The 22,983-nt window shown below is 38.5% G+C and overlaps 1 long non-coding RNA gene across 1 annotated transcript in view; it reads left to right on the forward strand.

Moving 5' to 3' along the window:
* The window catches only part of LOC125895826 (uncharacterized), a 96,048-nt gene extending 73,321 nt beyond the window's left edge, over window positions 1-22,727 (forward strand). The window contains exon 4 of the long non-coding RNA XR_007450208.1: window positions 22,263-22,727. This is a non-coding gene — a long non-coding RNA (uncharacterized LOC125895826). The remainder of the gene's footprint in view (window positions 1-22,262) is intronic.
* The last annotated feature ends 256 nt before the right edge of the window (window positions 22,728-22,983 follow it).

The following is a 22,983-nucleotide window of genomic DNA, read 5'->3' on the forward strand; positions in this document are numbered from 1 at the left end:
AATGAGAGTGTCACAAAGGAACCAAAGTCACAGGCACCGACTACAATATTTCTTTAACTAATTGAAGGATTTAAAGCCTCTCTCCAACCATCCTGATGTTGATCCTTCACCAAGGTAGCAACAAAAATGTACAAGAAAGGCATGGCTCCAGGTCATACTGTCATGTCTCATTACAGAGCAAGCAAAAAATGTGTTGAAAAAATGTGTTTTGGGTGCTTTTAGGGTCATATTTGTCGAGTGTGCTGTGGTCTCTATGGTATTTTAGAGATGTGCACCTTGGCAAGAGAAATGTGAGTACTTCTTTAAAGAGGCAAGTGACAAACTTTGGACAGGATTGATTGTATAAAGCAAAAAAAGATGAGGCTCCAGGCCAAGATTGCAGAAGTAATTTCTATATTTTTTTGAAGAAGTAAGTAGCTCAGCACAAAGAAAGTGCTGGGGTGAGAATTTAAGGCGTCATGTCAAATTTAAGTTGCCACAAAGTTACAGTTAGTTAGCAATCAGTGAATTACTACATCAGTTATACTGAGCAATTTTAAAACAGCTCTAATCTTATTAGCATTTAGATGGGCATGCTAAATGGGGTATTGCACAGGACACAATATAAAAGCAACACCCAATTCATTGACTCTGTGCTAACCACTCACAAATACATCAATAAAAACAATCACGAGTAGTCCTACACTGCCCATCCTTGCCATTTGAATTATTTCAATTCAATTTAACTGCAGTGTCCCACCCTCTCAAGCACCACAACAACATTCGAAGTGCTCAGTGACTTTCTATTTTGGACTAATAATCCAGAAAACAGATTTCCCTTTCAGACCAGTAAGCTAAGCGTCATTGATAGTTAAAGGAAGACATTAGCATGAGTCGGTGGTTAATGACATTGTTTAATGGTGTGTTCACTTTGTTAATATGGCTGACAACACAGACACATTATGCTCGCAACTTTGAGTTGTTGTGAGTTCAATATGAAGAGTCACTTTCAAGGATAAGTTCACAGATTTTCAAATCATTTTTTCAAAAGGCTCCTTGCCTGGAGGCTAGTCTACAGGGCAGGTGAATAAGGAGTGATGGTTTGGTTAAAAATGCTAAACACAGGACAAATTGTTGTGGGACCAATTACGTAGATTTGCAGAAAATAAGTGCAAAATAATAAATTTTAAATGGCTGTTTTGGAGTTTGGCCAACCTGAGACCTTGTTATAGGTTTAGATACAATGAATTATGAACTTTTGCCCCGAAATTTAGATGCTGCATTTTTTTTTTAAAAATTATCTGAATTCAACTATTTATGCCATTGTTAAAGGTTCGCAGTTTCCATCCTTGATTTTTAAGCACTCAGTTTAATAGAAAACAAATGAGGGTGTGTGTTTGTTTCTCCAAGAGACCCGTATGACACAGAAACACACACAAAGAGCTCTGATCCTATAGTGAACCTCCAAGATAGCTCAAGTAATTAGTGTAATCTCCGTAGGATGCATTCACTCCTCATAGTTAATTATAACAAATTCTCGCTCCGTGATCCGCAGTGTGCACGGATCAAATGTTCCAACTGCAGTAGAAAGATAGAGGCATCTGTCACAAGTCTCCATCTTCAGAAACCCTAAGCCCTATGTGGTCATCGAGAGCGGCATCTCTTAGTCTCCCTCTGCTCAGACGGGGTTATCATTTTATAGCTCTAGTGTGCTTATATCTCTCTAATTGTGGGATTCCAGACTTGATTGCACTCCTTTCTTTAAAATGCTTTTCGTCGCATTCAGAGCCCTTTAAAAAGCATGATGCACTCAACCTTGAGAATGTATCAATAATTCAAACACATCATCCTCTCATGATGTAGCTGTCTGAAATTGAGGGAGGGGGGACAGTGTCTGAGGGATAATATTGCACTCTGTCACATCTGACTAGCTGTCACCTGCTAGAGCACGGCTACATCCAGCTAATAAATGCAGTCAAAGCAAGCACATTTTCATGATTTGCAGTACAGTAACTGCTGCCCTTAGCAGGAAACGTGACCTTCAGATCACACATTGTTCAGATAGTAAATAGTTGGAGACTGCATACAGGAAATGACTGGACTTGTCTTGGGTATAAAATTAATTCTAGGGATGCACCAATCCTGTTTGTTTGGCTCCAGTCCCGATCAGAGTCCTTTGTTATTGACTATCTGCCAATACTGCTTCCAAACTACTACTTTTAAAAATGACTTTGACTAGGGCTGAAAGATACGGGGAAAATAATCTAATCACTATTTTTTAACAATATTGCGATTACGACATTTTAAAAATGTATCTTCCTCTATCTTCTTCCTTACCTATATTATTGTAAATGGGTTTTTTTTGTTGTTGTTTTTTTTTTTTTATAAATAATTGTGAATCTTACAGATCTCCTGTCAGTAACAACACTGAATCAAATCTCACACACTAATGCATACTGACTATGGCTTTGCCACTCAAAAATATTTAGGTACCTCAAAGCCTCGTTGTAAACATGTTGTTGACTGTTCTCACCTCAGCTTCCAGACTGTGGTCAGGACATAGATGTTGACTTCAGGGCTAACCCACCTCAATTTACCCGGCACATAGGAAGCAAATCACTGACACTTTGGTCTTGTTGAGCTGCCGGGTTTATTCAGAGAAAAGTGAAACCTGCAATACAGTCATATTATATCCATATAAATAAGAATATATCATCTTAGATTTTGAATATCGTAAGTGTTGTCATTTCCTGTTTTTTTAAAGGCTGCATTACAGTAAAATGACATAATTTTCTGAACTTACCAGATTGTTTTAGCTGTTCTATCATTTGCTTTTACCCTCAAAGTCATCACATCTTCATTACTGATCTCATTGTGTAAATATTTCGTAAAAGGAGCTACAACTTTACAGATCACCCATGCCTGCTTTGTATCCTCCTCTGTCACCGTCTCTGTCTCTCTGTCTCACACTTGCTTTCTCAACCACAAACTCGCTACTCTAACAATAATGCAGTAAACATGTGGATTGCACTAATGTCAGCCTTGGCCATTTTCACACAGTACTACCGCGAGCATCAAAGCTTGCACGTAGCATTTCACAAGTTGTTTTCCTCATCTACTCTCATTTGCATATGTCACGTGGAGCGTATGGCAGCATGTGTGCACTTGAAGCCCACAGGACCAGGTGTTCCCGACCCCTCTAGTTGGAAGAAAATTGTTGCTTTTGTGATTTAAAAATTGTGCTCAATTACATCGCGATATCAACTTGAATTCAATAATTGTTCAGCAGCAGTGCACACTAGGCATAAGGTAGGCTGGCATTAAAATCAGTGAAGAAATTCAGTAATGTATGGAGAGCATATGTGCCGCTCTGTTGTCACAGCACCTCTGGGCAGGATTTTGACAACCTTCCATCAACACCAGCATTTACAAAATAGTGAAGTTCAAATGTGAGAGATGTTGCAGAATTTCTTTGTAAAAAAAAAAAAAAAAACTGACTGTGGCTCTGCATGCACGGTATGAAGACACATGCTGTCATATCATTAACCGAAACCTCTGGCTGCTGTTTATTTGTTCTGTGTGCTCTGCAGTTCACTCGCTCACAGCTCTATGTGACTCCAAAGTTTTCAGGGTGTGCGACAGAATGCTTTTGACAGTTGGCACACCAGGAGAGAGCAAATTGAGCCTGGCCTATATCCTGACCCTGCAGATCGGCTCAGGACATCCCTGATTTTTTAGTCCTTGAATATTTGGACATTTCTTAATTTGCTCTAATTAAACTGATAAAAGACTTGCTTTCATAGTCCAACCTTTTCCTCCCACAGTCCAAAGTCAAACACCTCAAATAGACAGTTGACTTCTACCTCCCATCCTTTGTGTAGTTCAAATACTATGCAAAACTAACATTAATGAACAAGTGAATGCCTCTTTCTAATGAACCTGATTACGTCTCTGAATACTAATTTTTGCAGCTTTCCCATGACAGCATTGTCTCAAAAAATATGTGAAACAAGTGTAAAATTGAAATCTGTCTCTCTCCAGCACAAAACGATTTGACAAAATTACAATGGGACAGAACTTCACATATAAACAAGTTAAGAAGTATAATTAGTGTTGGGCAGCTGGAACTTTCAAGTGAGGTCTGGTCATGATTAAATAATAATAATTTTGATAGAAAATCTTTGACCTTGTACATATTCACAGTTTAACACAAGTGTTGAAGGCAATGTATCTAACCGCCATCTCGACCTTCATACTTTTACATTTCAATGTGCTATTTCATTGTCAAACCAGCGCCTGCTTCAGTAGCTAAATCTCCTTCACATAATCCTTTCAATGGGAAATGTAAATATGTCTCTTATTGCACTTGGAGCATGTTATCTGTATTCAAAGTCTCTGTTCTGGTTTCACAGATTCCTTGAGACCGGTCTGCTGCAAAAACCCTTTGTTAAAAATTCACGTCATTAGGCCCATTCTGTGATCTACATTGTATATTGCACTACAGTAAAGCCTGCAGTAACTTAAGTGAAACACTTGAGTAAGCTCTTGAATTTTTTATTGTGCGTGATGCAAGAGTTTGGTGCTGTTCTGTATCTGTAAAAGGCTATCAATGAAATTCATTACCCACTGTATCAACTATATTAAATGGTTCACCAATTGAATGGTGAGGTCTGAAAATCTATTATCTGTTGTCATTTTCACTGATGAGATAGCAATGGATTTGACTTGACTCTTCAAATTAGATTCATTCATCATTATGGTTGAAAATGAATACAAATTTTCTTGATCAATTTGGCTCCCTCCCAGTAACTTCTGGTACAAGATAACCAAACATGGATAATTAGTAGATATGAGAAATCATTACCCACTGTTAATCATGGTGGAAGTTTGTCTTGTTCATTGTTGTTCCAGTATCAGCACACTTGTGAGACTGAAGAAGAATATTTCACTGATGTAATGTAATCAGAGATGTCTATCTCTGAGAAGTTTTGGCTCAATTAGTCCTCCTGAACACTCAAGGCGGAGTGCCGTGCTAATTTTTCCTCTACTCAGCACCTGCGGTGCAGTCAATACGCTCTCTCACAAACTTTGTAATAAGAAAATATTTATGAGGCATATCTTGGCATAGCTCATTCACGAGAGATACAATTTTGAGGAACAGGTATTGTCATCCTTTTATTTAGGGAAATTCATGAAAAGTGGGAAGGTCCGCAGGACAATAAACACATTAAACAGATTACATCAAACATAAACAATCAATGTGGTCTGAATTAGAGAACACAGCCATACTCATCTTTGTCTTTTTTGATAATCTTGTTTAGTCTCCTTTCAACAAACAGTCCTGAAAATGAACAGTCACAGAGAGATAATAACGTTAAGTTTCAGCGGCAACATGCTCTGTCTCCCTTGGGCTGGAAGATATTTGGATGGTCGAGTGAAAAATTGCCCTGAATTCTGACCAATGAATCGTTTTACACATGCTTTAATGCATTTCATAAATAATCTGCCTGAGAAGGTAATTAGTGCAGGTGTTTACACATATTTCTGCCATCAGGGTGCACAGTAGGATCACAGTTGGCTGAGTGAGTTTTAGGTTATTAAATTAGGCCCAAGGTAACAGGAAGAAGGATGAGCTACAGTTGGGCAGGTATGAGCAACAACATGTTTACCTATTCATCATCCAAACAAAAAATACATATTCAGGAAATTATACATGTTCAAGTTATCTTCCATTCGAGAAACAGATTCAGTGTTTGCATAATCAGGCCTGTGTGCAGGAAGATTTTTCATATTCAGGAGAGGTCAATTGCACAGAGACATCTCCCTGGGGGGTTTTCCAGAGACGAAAAAAGGGTTGGACCTAAAAACGTAAGAATTAAGCTGCTTAACTTCACGGGCCCAAATAGGAAAGTAAATCATTTTCATCATTTTCTCAGGAATAATGCAATAAACAATGCAGTGCAGGAAGCATACAAAAATAGGAAGCCCAATCATATTGTTTACCACTGTCTTATAAAGCTTTCTAATGTAGCTCGTAGCCACTTAGGAGATCCATCTCAGTATGAGGGATGTCCCTGAGTTTGGGAAATATTCCATTCAACACCACAGTCTATCAGTTTCCTTAGAATAACTGTGACCTGCTGTGTACCGGATGCATATGCCCCACTGCAATTTCTGCTAAAATATCAATGCTTCAGTGCAGCATAAACACTGCGGGTGATGACAGGCCTTTCCCTGAGGTGAATCTGGTTGCTCCATTGCCCTCACCTCTTATGCCCAGACACAGAACAGCCATCACATTATTGGTTTTTACAGTAATTAAAGCACAATGATGCTAATCTTGACAATCAATGTTCACAAGTGTTGATACTTTTAAAGGTTACAAATGCTTTGTAAGATTTTGACATGTCACATTGCTTTACACTTAACAAAAATCTATATCATGCTTTGCTTGGACTCTACTTATAGCAGAACTTTGACATTAGCATAGATGATTTGTCAGTTTATAAAATGTTTCTTTAAATATGAAGATACCATAAGCCTAAAGTGGTCACAAAAGATTTTTTTGTTCCTCAATTGATGCATAAACATCAATAAAAATGTTCACATTTTAATCAATAATCTCTTAAATTTCACTGGTTAAAAAGTTCATTCTCACAAGTTACAATTAACTGATCTTAGGCTGCATTCAGACCAACTGTAGCTCTGCGTGAGAAAACACAGCGCCCTCGTTTATTTTAATGAGCACAGTTTGGCAGCATAGCAGGAATGCAGATGCAGAGGGCTGTAACCAAAAAAAACAACAAAAAAAACGTAGGGTTGTTAAGCAAAAAAAATTGTTCAACATTTGCCGTAACATGAGGTCTTCCAGCAAGGAAAGGCGCTGGCCAATCACATACATACAAGCACACATTCCTGGTGGCTTACCTTTTATCATGAGTGCTGTATTTCTATACTGTTTGGATACCTTTGGATTGTCGCAATGAAAATAATTGCTGCCATTATTGCTGTTCAAGATTGTAAAGCATTGTGCAGTGTTTTGGCGTTTGAGAAGCCTTCAGATTATCTGCGCTGTTTAAACACTGATTCCGGTCTGAATGCACGCTTTACAGTAAGATGGTCCTGGGTTTAATTCGTGGCTCAATTGGTGTCCGCAGTGAATGTTCTGCCTTTGAGTGTTGCATGGGAGCTCTGTTTCCTTCCCAACTGCGAAGAGTCAGGTGAAGTTGAGACTGTAAATTGCCCATAAGTGTGTCTCTATTAGTCTCTCTATGTAATGGCAACCCATCCAGTATGCCACGAGGGGAGATAGACTGAAGCCTTAATATGCCTCGATTGTAAAAAGCAGAAAACATAATGGCCTTTAGTTTGAGGATGGTAATGTTAATCGGCAGCAAAAAAAGGTTGGTTTGCAAGTTGAACACGCATCGGTACAGCTGGTGCTAATGGACTAAAAAGATGGGCTAATTAAAGATAATTAAGTGTGTGGGTTAGTGTAACTATAGTCTATTACCTGCTGATATTATGGAGCTTTCCAGTAACATTACACATAACGTTATTTCAGATCAATCACAGTGATGTTATGGTGTTTGGAGTCCTGGCAGTAAACGAGGGATTTCATTAGCACCGTTGTGAAAGAGAAAACACTACTGAGTAGTTATTGGCCAAGTGCTCCACTTTACCACCCTCAAACTAGTGTCCAGTCAGTCAGTGAGTGAGTTGTTAAATCTGGTGTCCTTAATTATTTCTATTAATAAGATACATCCATCTGTATGGCACATTTATTTTGGTTAGAGAGGCTGTGTGCACACTACCAAGCAGAAATGTACTTTGGCTTGTCAGGTGGCACTAGCTGACAGTGCCAATAAGTCTTTTCAAAACAGACGTAGAATGTGCTGGAAGAGATGTGTTTCACACCATGGCTCTATTTTCATATATCAAAATTAAAAGCAATCCAGCAGCAATGATTTTCACACTTTGCTCACTGACACATCGTAAAAGTTTTGCTTTGGCTGATTCAGTTACATGTAAAGAGCAGGTTCTGACAGAACCTGCCACAACAAGTGTGCCATCTTTTATAGTGTAAACATCATTTCAGTCAATTACCATCACAGGAGGAGATGACAGTGTGTGGAAAGTTCAGGATTTCACCTTTTTAATAGCTGCTGGCATGATTGTATAAACTGGTATATTAAATCTGAACATGATACAAAAGTGCACAAGTTGATTCTAGGGTTTAATAAATGTCTGAGATGTCGTAGATAATTACGTGGTAAGAAGTGTTGACTTGCAGTGAGAAAGTTAAATGGGTAATTATTAGTCAGTGTATCATGTGGAAACTTGCTAGGTTAATGTGTGGTGTGTAATTGTAATTCTAGGTGTTTATTGTTACAAGTATGAACTACTTGCATAATGTCCTAAGTGCATAGTTAGCCTGTCATTTTACATCATGGTCACATCTGTTTTAATTCCAAACCTGTCACCTAAACATTACGTTTATATACATCCAATTTGCAAAAGCATATATGGTCTGAAGGGAACGTGATGCTGGCCAGATACATTTTCTACCAACATTACAAGTATGTGTTAATTATCGGGTAATAATCTGGTTGCAAATGTTTCTCAATTAGTCATAGTCATGTTGTTTTACATTGAATTAATCATGAAAACTTTGTTTTTCTCACATGCTTCCCTGGAAAATGGCCAATATATTGATTTTGATTGATTGATTGGGGCCCACGTTTAACAACAGCAAAACCATATCAAAACATCCATTAACAAACTCTCACACTACTCCTGCAGTATAATCCAAGTCTCCTTTACACAGTTATATGCTCAGGGCTTCCCAAACACAGGCATTTTGGATAAAAAAAACAACTTGGTATTGGAGTCTGGTTTTGAAGAGAGCAAAGATAAGTTTCACTTCCTGTTTGCCTTTAAACAGTAAGGTTTTAGCAAAAACAATCTCAAATTACAGTTAAACGTTGAGTTAAAATTAGGGGTGTGCCATATCATCTCATTCGCGATAATACTGGTGTATTTTTTAATATCATGGGAAAAATTCATATTGTGATACTTGCAACATTTTGATATTTCGATTTTGACTTTCCACATTTTGACGTCATACTCTTAACCACGGCAACAACAACCATGGCTAAAAACGAAATTATTACCAACTCTCTGATGGTTCCAAAAAGAGGAGCAGCTTCAGTGGTGTGAAATAGCCTGTTACAGGTTATATATTTAGATGTAAGGGTACATCTTTTTGTGTTTGGAAGCTGTTTAAATGTGTAATTTGTGGTAGATTTTATTTTGTTGAACTCTTAATATTGTATACAGAATCTGAATCTCCCTCTTGAGTTACTCTACTGTTGTTTACAAACTAAAGAAATGAGAGATCATTTTTGTTTAGTTTTTGCTGAACATTTGAAGGCAAGCTGTAAAACTATCTCATTTATTTTGTTGCAATTCTACGCTCTTAGATTAATAATAAAATGTATATATATTTTCAACAATTGTCATATCGTCAAGAATATCGTTATCGCAAAAATACCCTGAAATATCGTGATATTTTTTCAGAGCCATATTGCCCACCCCTAGCTAAAATAGGTTTCTGAAATTGTAAGGTGAGCGTTTTTTTTTTTGTTTTTTTTTTGGATCAGCACTGCCTAGTTTTACAGTTTGATCTCAGTTTTTCAGCCTTCATTTTACAAATCATTAAACAGTATGGCACCCAATTCATGTTAACAAACTCTTGTACCAAATAGTGCACTAAAATATGTTTCTGAAAACATTGTGGGGAAGGAGTAGATAACACAGCTACAGAGTCTTGTTAAACATTTGTTGAGCACTGCCTAGTTTTACAGTCTGATCAGATTTCTGTCTGAGTTTGAGACAGAGGGTGAGGGGGGCGTGGCAAGTCTCGCTCTTGATCCGCTTCTGTAATCTTTGTCTTCATGGTGGCGGGCATACGAGAATGCACAAATACAATCTGTAGTTTGAGCAGCAGCCTCAGAGCCAGAGAGATGAGCAGGGGCATTAGGTTACTGGTAAGACGGGGGGAAGTTTACCACAGTTCATTTACACATACTAGCCACAGTGTTATTATACAAGGCTAGTTGAAAATCAGCAAAGTAACATTCAACTAAAACCACAAGGTTTCCTAACCTTAACCAAAGCACTGTTGTTTCCTAAACAACAAACACTACGTTACTGGGGACGTGAACTCTCATCTCTGGTGTCAGTGCTTTGTATACAATGGCAAAAGAAGTGAAGAAAAAGAGATGACAGTCACAGTGATTCAGCAACAAACTAATCATCTTACAATCTCAAGGTTGGGAGGCATCACTCAAAGCAATGAGACTTGTTAACTCAGCATTACCATATCAGTAATTAATAAGTTACACAGGGAGAAGACAACTGTAAAATAAAGTGATGACACTTACATAATAGTTTTCTACTAACTACCCGGTACTTTGAGGTATCAGTAATGCCAAAGATGTGGTTTTTTTGTTGATAATACAACCATCAATTATTATTTCACTCAATGAAAACTGTTGACTTGGTTGACATGCTTGAATACAGCAAATGTTTATTGGACCAATATTTAGTTGCTATTGCAGTATAAGTTGCTGGCACATATTTGCTTTTTACGTAAAATTGTAATCAGTTGGTATTTTTTGAACATTGCTAAATGCTATAATGTTAAGTTAATACACCTCAAAAAACTGGTCTTGGTTAAGTGTTATCAAGAAAAATCAATGCACAAGACAAAATGTTTACTTTTTTACATTTCCACCAAAACCACCACCTTTCTCTAACCTTACCCAGAGTGATTTTGTAGCCTTAACTTTACCACACGCCGGATTTCCAGGAGACAGGTTTGCAGAGCTAATAAGTTCCACATTGTAGTTGTGCTTTGGCCATTTTTCAATTTTCTCTCCACCAAGTACAATAGCTGTGGTGAGTTATAAACTTTGATATATGGGCTAATCACAGAACACTGAAGTATTGCCCACCTTCCAACAGTTTCTGGCATCTGGGAGAGTTTGCCGCCAAGGCACAGTTGGTTTATTTATTGAATTAGAAAAAAAAATTAAGCAATGATGTTCACTTCTTTATAACGTGGGGATTCATAATGCTACCAAACTGCCAGAATAAATAAGTATGACCTTTTGAACACTTAATGTTCACTACATTTGCAGAGACCTGTGTTTTCTTTTCACTAAATCGTGTGTAGTTCAGCGGTGTAGCTTTCAATGTGCTGAGCAGAGGATTAGGGTGTGTAAGTACAGATCAGGAGACTGAGGGTTCAGTATTTATTACTGGTCAAAGTAATGCTGGCATCACATTTGGTTGATAATGGCCTCCAGTAGTTTGTTTTCCTTTTTGGGGGGGATTTCATATCATTTCTTTCAACTGGATGCCACGCACTCTGAGAAGTGGAGAGGACAGGCGCTAAAAATGATAATTTTGTTGTATACTTTTATTTCCAAATCACCACAGTATGTAATTATGTTGCAAAAATCTTCGAGAAGCCTAACTGCTCATTTATGAAGCTGCTTTGATAACCCTGTCGGGAAGCTGGGATGATGGGCTTGAGCATGTAAACCCTTTACAAAGAAGAAGTTACCACTGTGTCTGCAGATACAGTGAGTGTGGGAAGCGGTACAGACAACAGTAATGAGTTTTAAGCAGCACTACCTTTCTTATACTAAAGCTGTGGTGTAGGTTTACCCTTGAAGGATGACACATGTCTAAAAACTAAGAAACACTCAAAGCACAGACCTCTACCAAGGCCGCACAACTTTAAAAATGCATTATTTAAATAACAGATGAAAAAATTTAAAATGCATCTGGCCCAGATCTGTATTAAAATACACTTGATTGGCTGATTGGGCCTATGAATATTTGGAGACTACTTAGATCCTCTCTGGGAAAAGCACAAGGTTGAGTTGTGCCAAATTTCGAAGAAGTCAGACTGATGACCATTGGGTTTTGGCCATTTTATTATGTTGCCAAAGCACCACATTGGCAAAAGACCATCATATTTTGCACATTCGCGCTTCAAAACACAGGAGTTAATAGCAAAAAATGTTTTAACAAACTTAGTGAATGGCCACATAGGTGGTGTTTTTCAATCCAAATCCTTAACCAAAAACTAAGCACTTGTTCTTTGGCGTACAAGCAAACTCTCCATCAGATTTCATTTAAATATGCAAAATATTCTCCGAAATATCCTGATAACCAGAAACCACACACAAAGAGACAATCGGGAGTGAAAAAATAACAGCCTTTGATGAATGTACTTTGGGCTTTGGATGGTTACTTTCAGTGAAATTCATTAAGTCTATTCTATGCTTTAAAATGTCTTCTGTGTTGAGGCTCAACTGAATCTCAAAGGTCAGTGCCTTCCCACTCAGCGAACAATCTGCTATCTGTTTGACCCTTTATCTCACAAACTTGTAGACAGGATTTCAGGACTACATTAATCCCTATTAACCAAATTTCACAAAGAAACATGCTGTTTCCAAGCCAGCATATGCAGTTTAAAAAATTTACTTGCTAAGAAGTATTTAATTTGACTTTTCCCCTTTGATGAAGCCTAATTAATCAATGTGTTGTTGTCATTTCCCAAAAGATAGAAATTAACATTCAAACCAACTCACGTTATCCACAAAGTGCACATTTCTAATTGCATAATAATGTGTGCTGCTAATTGATACTGTGAAACATCAGAAATATCAAGTATCAAATACGCACCTAAAATTGAAACCAGGTATGCCGAATGATTGACATCCAGTGAATACCTCAGTAATCAAAGTCTGATGTAATGCTGCCTGTCTCATGTGAGTCCGTCCACTCCATCAGATTGCTGCCGGTGGAATGTGGCTCTGCCTTGGACCAGGACTTTAATTAGAATAGACTGTTTTGAAGTCAGACTGGTCATTATCTGGCTAACAGAATGAGGACATTTTTCAGAGTGTAGAGGGAATACACACAGACGCTGTTCTCAGAGCTTAAGTAGATATGTATCAAATAGTCACACAGATAGATGAATGTGATTCCATGTCTCGCATGACATTGTTGCTAAGCCTGTCTTCAACTTTTCATGCTACTGTGAAATTACTCGATTTACAGCTGCTTCAGGCGGAGGCTCAAGTGAGTGAGAATGTGATTGCAAATGCCGAAATTTGAGCAACACCGTAACACCAACAATGATGCAGCAGTTCAAATTGATCAGATAGATGAGTTTACTGTAATAAATGCAATACAAATATCATTTGAAAATTAGCACTCATGACAGTATACATTTGTGAGCTGTCAGTGCCGCTTGTTGTTTGTCATAATTGTGAAAGCTGAGAGCTTCTTTGAACTTGAGGGGGAAAAAAATAATAGAGACAAGGTCCGCTTTTAAATCTGTAATGTTTGATAATAATAAAAGCAATCTAAAAAAGGGAAGTATGTGATGATAACATCTTGTCACATCTTTGGAAGCAGTTGTGTTTAAAAGTCTGAAAAATAGCTGTACTTAACAAAGATCAACTGCTCTCAAATTTTCTGGTTACGCCAAAAATAAATAAATGCAAGCGTACATCATCCAATCTGTGGATCAATACGTCAACGAATACATAATTCCTTTGAATTTTAGCTCTAAGATAACGTTACAAAATTAAAACAATGACATCACAGGCATTTGCCACTCAATCTTGATAGCGTTACAGTGGACAGTGTGCTAAAAGTGAGGAAAGCCCCCTCTGGCCATGTGGCTCGGTGTCTTCAGCTGTGGTCTCTTTAATTACGACAGGAACAATGGGTCAGTTGTCTCAATACACTTCTGAGGGTAACATCTTTACAACATGGAGAAGCATGGAGAAAGCAGCTGTCAGCAAGGATTTCTCTCCCTGCCTCCCTCCTTTCTCCCTCTTTCCTTTTTATCTTCTCGGATTCGATGTTGCTAAGCACCGGGGCAAGCAGCCATGTTTGAGAATATATTTGAGTGAGGAAAGCCATCCACATATTTATTCCATTCCTCACTGCTGGATGAAACCACTTAGCATTTAGAATATAGGATGAGTTTCATCTGTGCAGGTATGCCACGGTGGGCAATCATCGAACCCCATGATGTTCCTGTGGGATGGAAGACATGTCCGACCAGATTGTTGTTGTAGGATTGTATTTACCAGAGATATTAATATTTGTGATAAACAAAAGGAGGTCTCTTGCATAACATCTCATCTGGTATTCAACTTAAGTGTAAGAGGATAGAAGGGAGCTGGAAGAAGATGTTTCTAGCTGTTTGCTGTGCTAATGCTGACCTTGATGAAGCTGAGGTTTAATTGAGATTTGAAGGATTACAGTGGGGCATGGCATTAGACAGTAAGGCACTGCTCAGACACTTAGGCCATATGTAAGACATTTTTGGGAGAGGCAAATGAAAATAATATTTTATTTGTTTGGGGGTTTTTTTTTCCTTGAAAAATGTATTCCATGTAATAATCATTACAATACATGTGATGGGGAATTTAAGGTGAGTCCAACTAAAGTAATCTATTTATCAGTGCTGGACGTTTCCCATGCACCCCCAGTCCCACCCTCCAAAAGAAAAAACACATAAATATCTTTTCATATTTGTCATACTTTTTACAAACAACAATAAGAGCTAATGAGAAGTCAACACAAACCAACAACTTAGCTAACAAGCAACAATAATAAATAACAAACAATGAAAAAAAATTCAGCAATTTTTCAAATTTTGCCGTTTCGTTTTTCATTTCGTACTTCACCCTGGATTGCTTTTTTTGTGTGTGTGTGTGTGTGTGTGTGTGTGTGTGTGTGTGTGTGTGATGTCATTTTCTCTTACTTTTATGCTTTCAACATCCACTCCACTGCACCCATCAATGCTCAAGCAAATTGTTTCCCAACTGGTGGATCATGATCTAAAAGTAGGTCACAGATCTATTGTGAATGGAATGCAAGTGACTTGCCACCGTAACAACTTTGTAAGAAAACATACTTTATTTTTAAGTACAGTGAATTTCCAGCACATAGCTTTTATTTTGAAGTGCTGTTTCCTGCTGTAGAGTGAGTGAAAAACGAACAGCTGCTTAACAGAGACAGCAAACTAGCTTGACACATGGCCAAACACAAGTATGACACTGAATATATTAAACTGTGTGGACTGAACTGAACTAATGACTAAGGAGAAATCGGTGGGTGAACCAGTTGGGAACCACTGGTCTAGCATGTTGTGACTGTGATGATCCAAAAAAAAAAAAAGTTTTTGGGTAATTAGAGGATTTTGGTGCCCCCCCTCTGGTTGGCGCCATAGGTGGGCGCCTATGTTGCCTATAGGAAGATCTGCCACTGCTATTTATAGGAAGTGACCAAGCACAAATAAAAGCAAACAGCTGTTTTTAAGTATGTAATGTTCAACGTCGTGCTATAGTTGGTGTGAAACGCACTGCTTCCTGAATGTTGGCCACAGTGACTGTTTGATAATAACAGTGGGATTTCCATAGAATACCAAGCTGTGCAACGAACGCACAGCACGGTGGGTAGTCAAACAGTCGCACTTACGAGATGCATAAAATTGCTTGAAATAAGGTATAAGCTGGTTTACACCCAGATGGTTGCATGTTATGTTGCACAGAGTCAAATTGAACAGAACAAAGTAGTGTTTAACTGTCTCCCCTGCAGTGCTGAAATAATGACCCATCTTTGTGTGTGTTCTGATCTCTCTCCTTCTCTCCCTCTCAGTTTTTTCTTTCTCTCTTTCCCTCACTCCCTGACTTTTTTTTTTTTTTGGAAACATTTTTTTAGCCAATTGAGATATGTGTCTCAGCAGGAGAAAAACTGCTGTAGTGAAACAAGACCATGAATAATTAAAAACAGTGTTATTAATGAACTTCCAGACATTATGTTGCTAATGAACGATTTCAAGTCTAATTTGTCAGCTCGACTTTTGTTGTCTGTTCCATCACATTTCTTTGCACATTAAGGGGCTATCACAACAACCTTAATCATGAGAGTGTGAGAAAGGTGTCACTGTATGATGCCAAAGTACTTTTGGACTGGTGTCTCAGTGCTAATGTTGTTATCATTTTGTAAAGCCAGATTAGTTTGACTTTCATCTTCATAAACTTTCAGATAGGGCTGTCCTGAATACCAGATTTTGGGCGTTGAAGCATCAGTGAGAAATACGGAGATAGGACGAGGCCATCAGTCGATGCATCTAAAATAACGTGACAATTAGCCACTTTGTTAGCACACAGGTCGTAAATTTGCCATAATAGCTAGAAAATGAATACTTTGGAGGACGACTAAGCTCGTACTTATGATTTTCAGTTGATAAGCCAAGCTCGCTGTAGATTTGTGACACAACAGTTTCTCTGGCATTTGAATTTTGGGGGTTATCTTCGTAAATTTCGAAATTATTCCGGATACTTGACGATTTCCACGTCTTGCTAATGTATCCGTAAGCATGTCGCATGTGGTCAAACTGTCTTAGTTTCAGTAGTGCTGAATTAAATGAGGGTGACTTCGAGTCACATATCACTAAGTTTAAATGTACTTGTCAATGAATAACTAAATAATTTATGTTGATGCATAATATATAATGTTGGATAACTGTTTGCTAATTTATGGGATTTTTGGGGGTAATACATATACATATATATTCCAAAAAAAACCAACAACTGAGCCTTTGAAAGCAGATTTTGACAATAATTATAATGGCAACAATCCGGTCAGCCCTACTTTTAAAAGTGTATGCATTCAATCTATTCTCATATACTTTTTTATTCCATGTGTGGATGTGTATTTGAGACAAACAACAAAAAAAATTCTGTTTCTTCTGGGCCTTTCTAGTTCAGACTGTAGTTCAGACTCCAGACTGGGTCAACTTTAGCCATTCAGTGACAACATCACTTTCTGTTGACTGATTGGGATTTAATCTCCCTTCAATCAGCCCCTCCCAAAACACATACATCATCACCCACTTCCTCCATCTCCCATGAATATTATATTCTACTCGTGAGCTGTACTAGCAGTGACAGGCAGCTGGTCTGTTGGAAACTGAGAGAGCTGCAGCAACTGTGGAAGGAGTTTCTCACACAGCCGTATTTGATTTCTTTCATTTCTTCAAGCGGACATGCTTATCATTCATGAATGAGCATACTACCACGTTATGTTGGAGTATGTACAGAAAAGATCAATGAAATATCAAAGAATTTAGAAAAAAAGAGAAAACCTATCAATCACAGCACTACTAATATGTGTCTACAGGGTGAAATTATCAGATGAATAAATATTTAATCACTAAGCAACACATCACAACAACAATAATATCTATTCACAGTGAGCCTATGAGTACCAGTTGTGTCTTATCAGCATGACAAGATGGTGAGGCTGAGACTGAAGATCCCAAAGATCCATTAGTGTCCTCTTTTTCATTTTGACACTAACTTCTGGATATCTGCCATCACTTAATATTATATTACAGCATCAACAACCCCCTGTTTATCTTTATTACTGGCCCCTAATCTCTCGTGACAGTTAATCATGTTACAAGTTCTTTGGGTCGCTTCAGTTCTCTGCAGGTTTCAGCATTGTCTTTGTTTCTCTTGCGCCGCTATATTCATAACTTCTGATCACTGTGAGGTCCATTATACAGTGTATATCCGTCGCAACTTGTGTCTTAATAAGAGAAGTCACCCGTTCTCCCTCAGTGCTGCTTAGCCGTGCTGTGATTAATGTCTTCATGGTCTGGTCGAAGTGTCGATATCTTCAACAGCTGGGCCCATCTGTCATCTTTTTCCTGTGACACCCCTGAACGTAACTCAGGTCCTATCAGGGAGGCCATCCATCAAAGTGGTAAACAGAGACGTCTCACATTAGCAGCCCTGAACACTTCTCATCGTATACCATAACAGACAAGCAATCATCTGGTATTATGTCGCGCCACAGGCTAATGTGAAATATTAACGGAAATATACAGCACACCAGCTGCCGATTGGATGGGGCATCTGTGCTTAGCGTAATGGGTGGGTAACAATTTAATATTGTGGAGACAGTAGATTGTAAATTTGCTCTACAGATTTGTTCCTAAGCTGTAACACTGGGTCAGGGACCACGTCAATACAGAGCAATTTATATTTTGGGAAATCTTTCCGTCTTTACCCTTTTTTCTTAACCATGCTTTGTGTGTATAAATCAAAGGCACACAGTCCATTTACTCTGAATAGCCTACTCCTGCATATTGATTTGTGTTGTATACTCTGTGTTGTAAAGTCTGAGAAGCAAAGTAGAGAAGAGCATTTCACTTGTAGTTAAACTGGATCTGCTTTATAAGAGACTCATAAAAATGACTGATATCTACAACCACCTTGGAACGTAGAATCTAATGATGCATTCAGATACATTTATTACTTTTGCCTGTCATGCTGTTTCCTCTAGGGGGCAGTAGGATCAGGGACAGCCATGGTGTCTCTTCATCTGTGCGAATGGTGACGGACTCACCACCATTGCTGCTCAGATAAATGCTTGAGGGTTGAGGCCACGGGCCAGCTTACTAGGGATCAACCTCATCGTTCTCTCCAGCAGCCCCTCATCTCCCCTCGATCTCTCTGCCTTTCTTGCAGTCCTATGCAGCACTCACTCCTGGCGGGGATTATGCTGACACTGTAGTGGGAGGAATATATGCATGTTGGAAATCAAGTTATGGAGCTTTTGTCAGTGCCGTTGTCAAGTGATGGAGATAAATGTGGGTGAAATATGTGTTTTCAATGTTTGGGAAGCTCCACCTAACACTCAGCTCTTTTTAAAACCTACGGCTACATTTCTATTTCTATATTTTTCTCCCTGCTTTCAGCAAGGGAACTTCTTTATATTCACAACTGAAACATAGATAATGGTCTCAGCAGCAGTGGGGATTCTTGAGGATAAACTTGTTAAAGTTAGAGATAAAAACACGGTGATATTGCAGATAAAAAATCAGGCTCTCAGCTCTTGCGGCTGACCATCGTGGTCCATTATTTGGATTCAACCAACAGCAAGCCACATGGTGTTTGAAAAAGAAAGAACTCTATTAGATAAAGGAGGCCAAATTAAGCACAGGTCCCCTGAAATTGAAGCAAGATAGTGTTTCTTTGACTCTTTGAAACCCAAGCACAATCTGGCACACATTTAGCAGGAGAACGGCTAATTGCATCAGCACCTCTGCATAAAAACTCAGTCAGTTACGAAGACGTAATGGGAAACAGGATTCCTTCGCAATGCTTCATGTAATGCACAACTTTTTTATTTCCTCGCTCTGAGGATTTTTTTTGTTTTTTTTCCCCCATCTGCTGTGGTCAAAGTGGAGATACTTATTGTAACAGTAGGAAACATATCACTTGTATTGAGGAATGGAGCAAAGGAGGCCAATAAGTAGGGCAGTTAAATGGAAATAGTTTCATTTCCTTTGGTGTAAACAAATACCCCATGTAGTCCCCGGACCAGAGCTGTGGGTAATCGGCTGCTATAACTCAACAGAACACTTTGCCCTGAGCTAAACATAATACTTCCTGCACTTAACTAAATCCATTTTTCAACCCTCAGAAGAGTTATGACACACCAATACATTATTGCACAAATGTCTGACAAAGTTAAACCTGTGAAAAACATGCAGCACAACAGTGTTTGTTCAAAGATCTGTTTTTTTTTTTATTTGTTTGTTTGTTTTTATTTTAAAGAGCGACTTCAGAGCATCAACACTATTGAGTAAAAAAGCCTTCTACTGACTTACCCTGTGTTCTTCTTCATTAATTCTTCAGTGGACTGAAAATAATTCTATCAAAATTTAAAAAGGGCCATCTTGAATTCCTGTTCAGTTTCAATTCGATTTTCCTCATTTTCAATTATCCATGTGACTTGCACATATCAGGGAGTTAGTCAATAGGCCATTTCCCATTTGTATGGATTCTTTTGTCACTGCTTAGGCTTTGCTTTTCAAACACTGCGAAAACTCAGACAATTAATCACTGCTTGCAGCTACAGGTCCGCACAGAATCGTATAGATTCACAGAAACATGATGTGCAGTTATTAGGTGAGCAATAGGGTTTGAACACAAAGTCTAAGAAATCCCTCTCAAGGACAAACCTATCCAAAATGTGAGATTAGGCACCTGTGTGAAACCTTCATCTCGCAAGCAGGTGTTTTATTTTTTTTCTGTCCAAGTTCCTAAGTTCACTCTTTTGTAATTAGCACCTCGCGTCTCTGAGATGGGTTATAGTTGACTGCTAAGGAGAGGATGAAGCCTGCACTACGGTAATAGCATGAATACTTCTTTTCACCCCATCACAGGAAGACGCGGGAGGTCTTTTTCACTTCTGCAGGTGGTGTGAATGCTATTGCCACACCTTCTGGAGCAGCATGCCTGTATCCAAAGCCAAGGTACTCCTATGATACCTCATACCGGTTAGGTTGTTTGTACAACCTAGCATAAACACATTGCCCATTTGTTTCACTCAAGTTGTAATGGTGCTTGACTAGCTCCTAGTGCCTGCACGTTTCAGTCTATATCTCAGCAGTAAAGCAGGAGACAGGTCGGTCTAAGGTCCTGCTGCGAGGCGTTGGTAGATAAAGCACACTGCAGGTAAAAACATGCATGGCCACTCACCATTAGATCACTCCCCATGCTGTCCCTGAGATGGCGCTCTTAATTAGAAGGTCCTTGGATCTTGCTGTCTAAACTCAGGTTTTACTGCCCACATTACCACTTTGTATAATACAGTTCCTCACAAGCTACGGTAAAACATTACAGGGGCATACAGTATATTATGAATACATGCTGTAATTGACACTATTTTGGAGTTGCTTTATGGCTTCATGTTGAACTTCTGCTTCCTCCCGAGCACCGTCTGCGTTGTCTTTGGCGATTAGCCTGTTTCTCACCTGCACTTCCTCCCCAGACAATGGCCTGTTCTGCTCGTGCAGATGATGAGGTGCAGTATCAAAGCCAAATGAGATGGCTGCCAATTAGGGAGGGCTTCCAGGTGCATTTCAATGCAAACTCGCACCAGTAACTGCACCCTGTAGTGTCTCCATTCAAAGGCACTTTATAACGGGCAGACTTGAACAGAAACTTATGAAAGTATTTCAATTACCAGAATAAGTGACAGACCTCTTTTCAATACTTGGCACAGGAGGGTTTTGATCTTTGTAATGATGTCTTACTAAATGTTTTAAGCAGGATGTTAAATTGACTTGCCGCTGGTACAGTTTGTGTAACCTCTTTTTTTCCCCTTTAATGCTAGTTAACTTGGAAAAAAAAATCTAATAATCCATTTGGCTGTGTTCTGGATAGACTCCAGTTCAAATGCTTGGAAACGGTGTGAGACCACACAGTTATTTGGACAGCCCCCACACTCCCCAGGGGATACAATAGACTTTTATATTGTCTCTACAAGAGCTTTAGTACAAAAGCCTCAGACAAATGAAATCACTTTTTACCAAAATTACAGGTTGTCTGCGACATAGTTTAATTAAATATCAATTGATTAGGAAATGATGGCCTTAAACTGTGTTAGGTCTTTGTTTACAATTGTAAGCTTCCTGTTCAGTGTGACACGTAAAATTAATTGGTGTTAATTTTGTGTCGAAATGAAAAGAGCAACCAGTAAATGCTGCCCAAAAGGAAAAAAAGATCAGTGCAGACTCACTGTAATCATATGCAAGACATTAGCATTTTAAGCATTAGTGATGAACCAGGAACTTCCCTCTTAAACACCTTTTGCCCAAAACAGGTTAGGTCATGACAGAAAAAAGGCTTTCCTGTGTTCCTGTGGGTGTGTTTCCCGAATCTGCAAATGCACAGTCTTGCACCAAAGTGGCCTTTGAATCACAATTTTTAGTTATTATTCAAATTAAATCAAGTCAGGGCAGAAGGGAAGAGCAGTCAGAAGAAGCTCGCTGCTGTAAATCTTGAAGCTCTACCTCTGTGATTGCTCAGGCCACCGTGGAATAAAGATTAGAAGAAAATCACTAATCACAGCGGATGTCATTAGCATACTACCAATAACGGGATGCAAAAGGGAAAAGAGGAATTGCCTTATAATGCTGGTTAAAGTACGAATCAATGCCATGTATGGATGCACACAGCTGCTTCACAAACAGATATATTCACTTCCAAACATGGGTAAAGGAAGTGTCTAATAATGATGTTTTTTTCAATGTTTTTGTCTGAGTCACTCGCTGAAGCACTTGATGCTAATATCACATTCCCCCTCTCTCTTTTGATCAGCTTTTGCAGCTGGGCTGCCCTGCCTCACTTGGATGCATCAACAAAGCTTGAAGTGGCCACTCTAATCTGGTTAAGTATTGCCTGGTTGGGGAGAAATTAGCCGAATTCTTTTAACTTTTCAAACAAACATAATACAGTCAAACTTGCTGGATAAGAATCAATTACATGAACTGAAAATAGGTTCGGGGGGATATCATTTCATTTCTGGAAATCATCTAATACATCTATTCAATGGCATATGCCTGTAGTGTCACATCGAAGCCATATTTCAGTCCAGTGAGATGAATGAAGAGTATCTGTTGAAACACTGCCGGAATACGTTTCACAAATCTTTTTCACCCAGTGGCGATATTGCTATTATCAGCATTACTTGAAAAATAGTTATTCCCTGCCTAAATCCATAAGATATTGTAGGAATAATGGGATAATTTTAGGGTAATTGCATAGTTTCTCACTATGATTGATTGGATTGGTGGTTGCAAACTATTGTCCTAGTTGTATTGGTGTATTAAATAAAATAGTCTCTGTTTCTTCAGTTTATTCAAGATTTTCTTTTAAGGCTGAGAAATACATTTTCCTGAAATACAAATTGCTTTGAAGCGAATAATACAAACAACACAATGGGTTTCTGTTTTGTTTAGTGATAAAAAGAATGTACATTTTATTTATAACAATCTCTGACAAAGCCATGCTGCTTGTGAATCAATTATCATTAGTATTC

Source organism: Epinephelus fuscoguttatus, linkage group LG10 (assembly GCF_011397635.1).
Source record: "Epinephelus fuscoguttatus linkage group LG10, E.fuscoguttatus.final_Chr_v1".
Taxonomy (NCBI): domain Eukaryota; kingdom Metazoa; phylum Chordata; class Actinopteri; order Perciformes; family Serranidae; genus Epinephelus; species Epinephelus fuscoguttatus.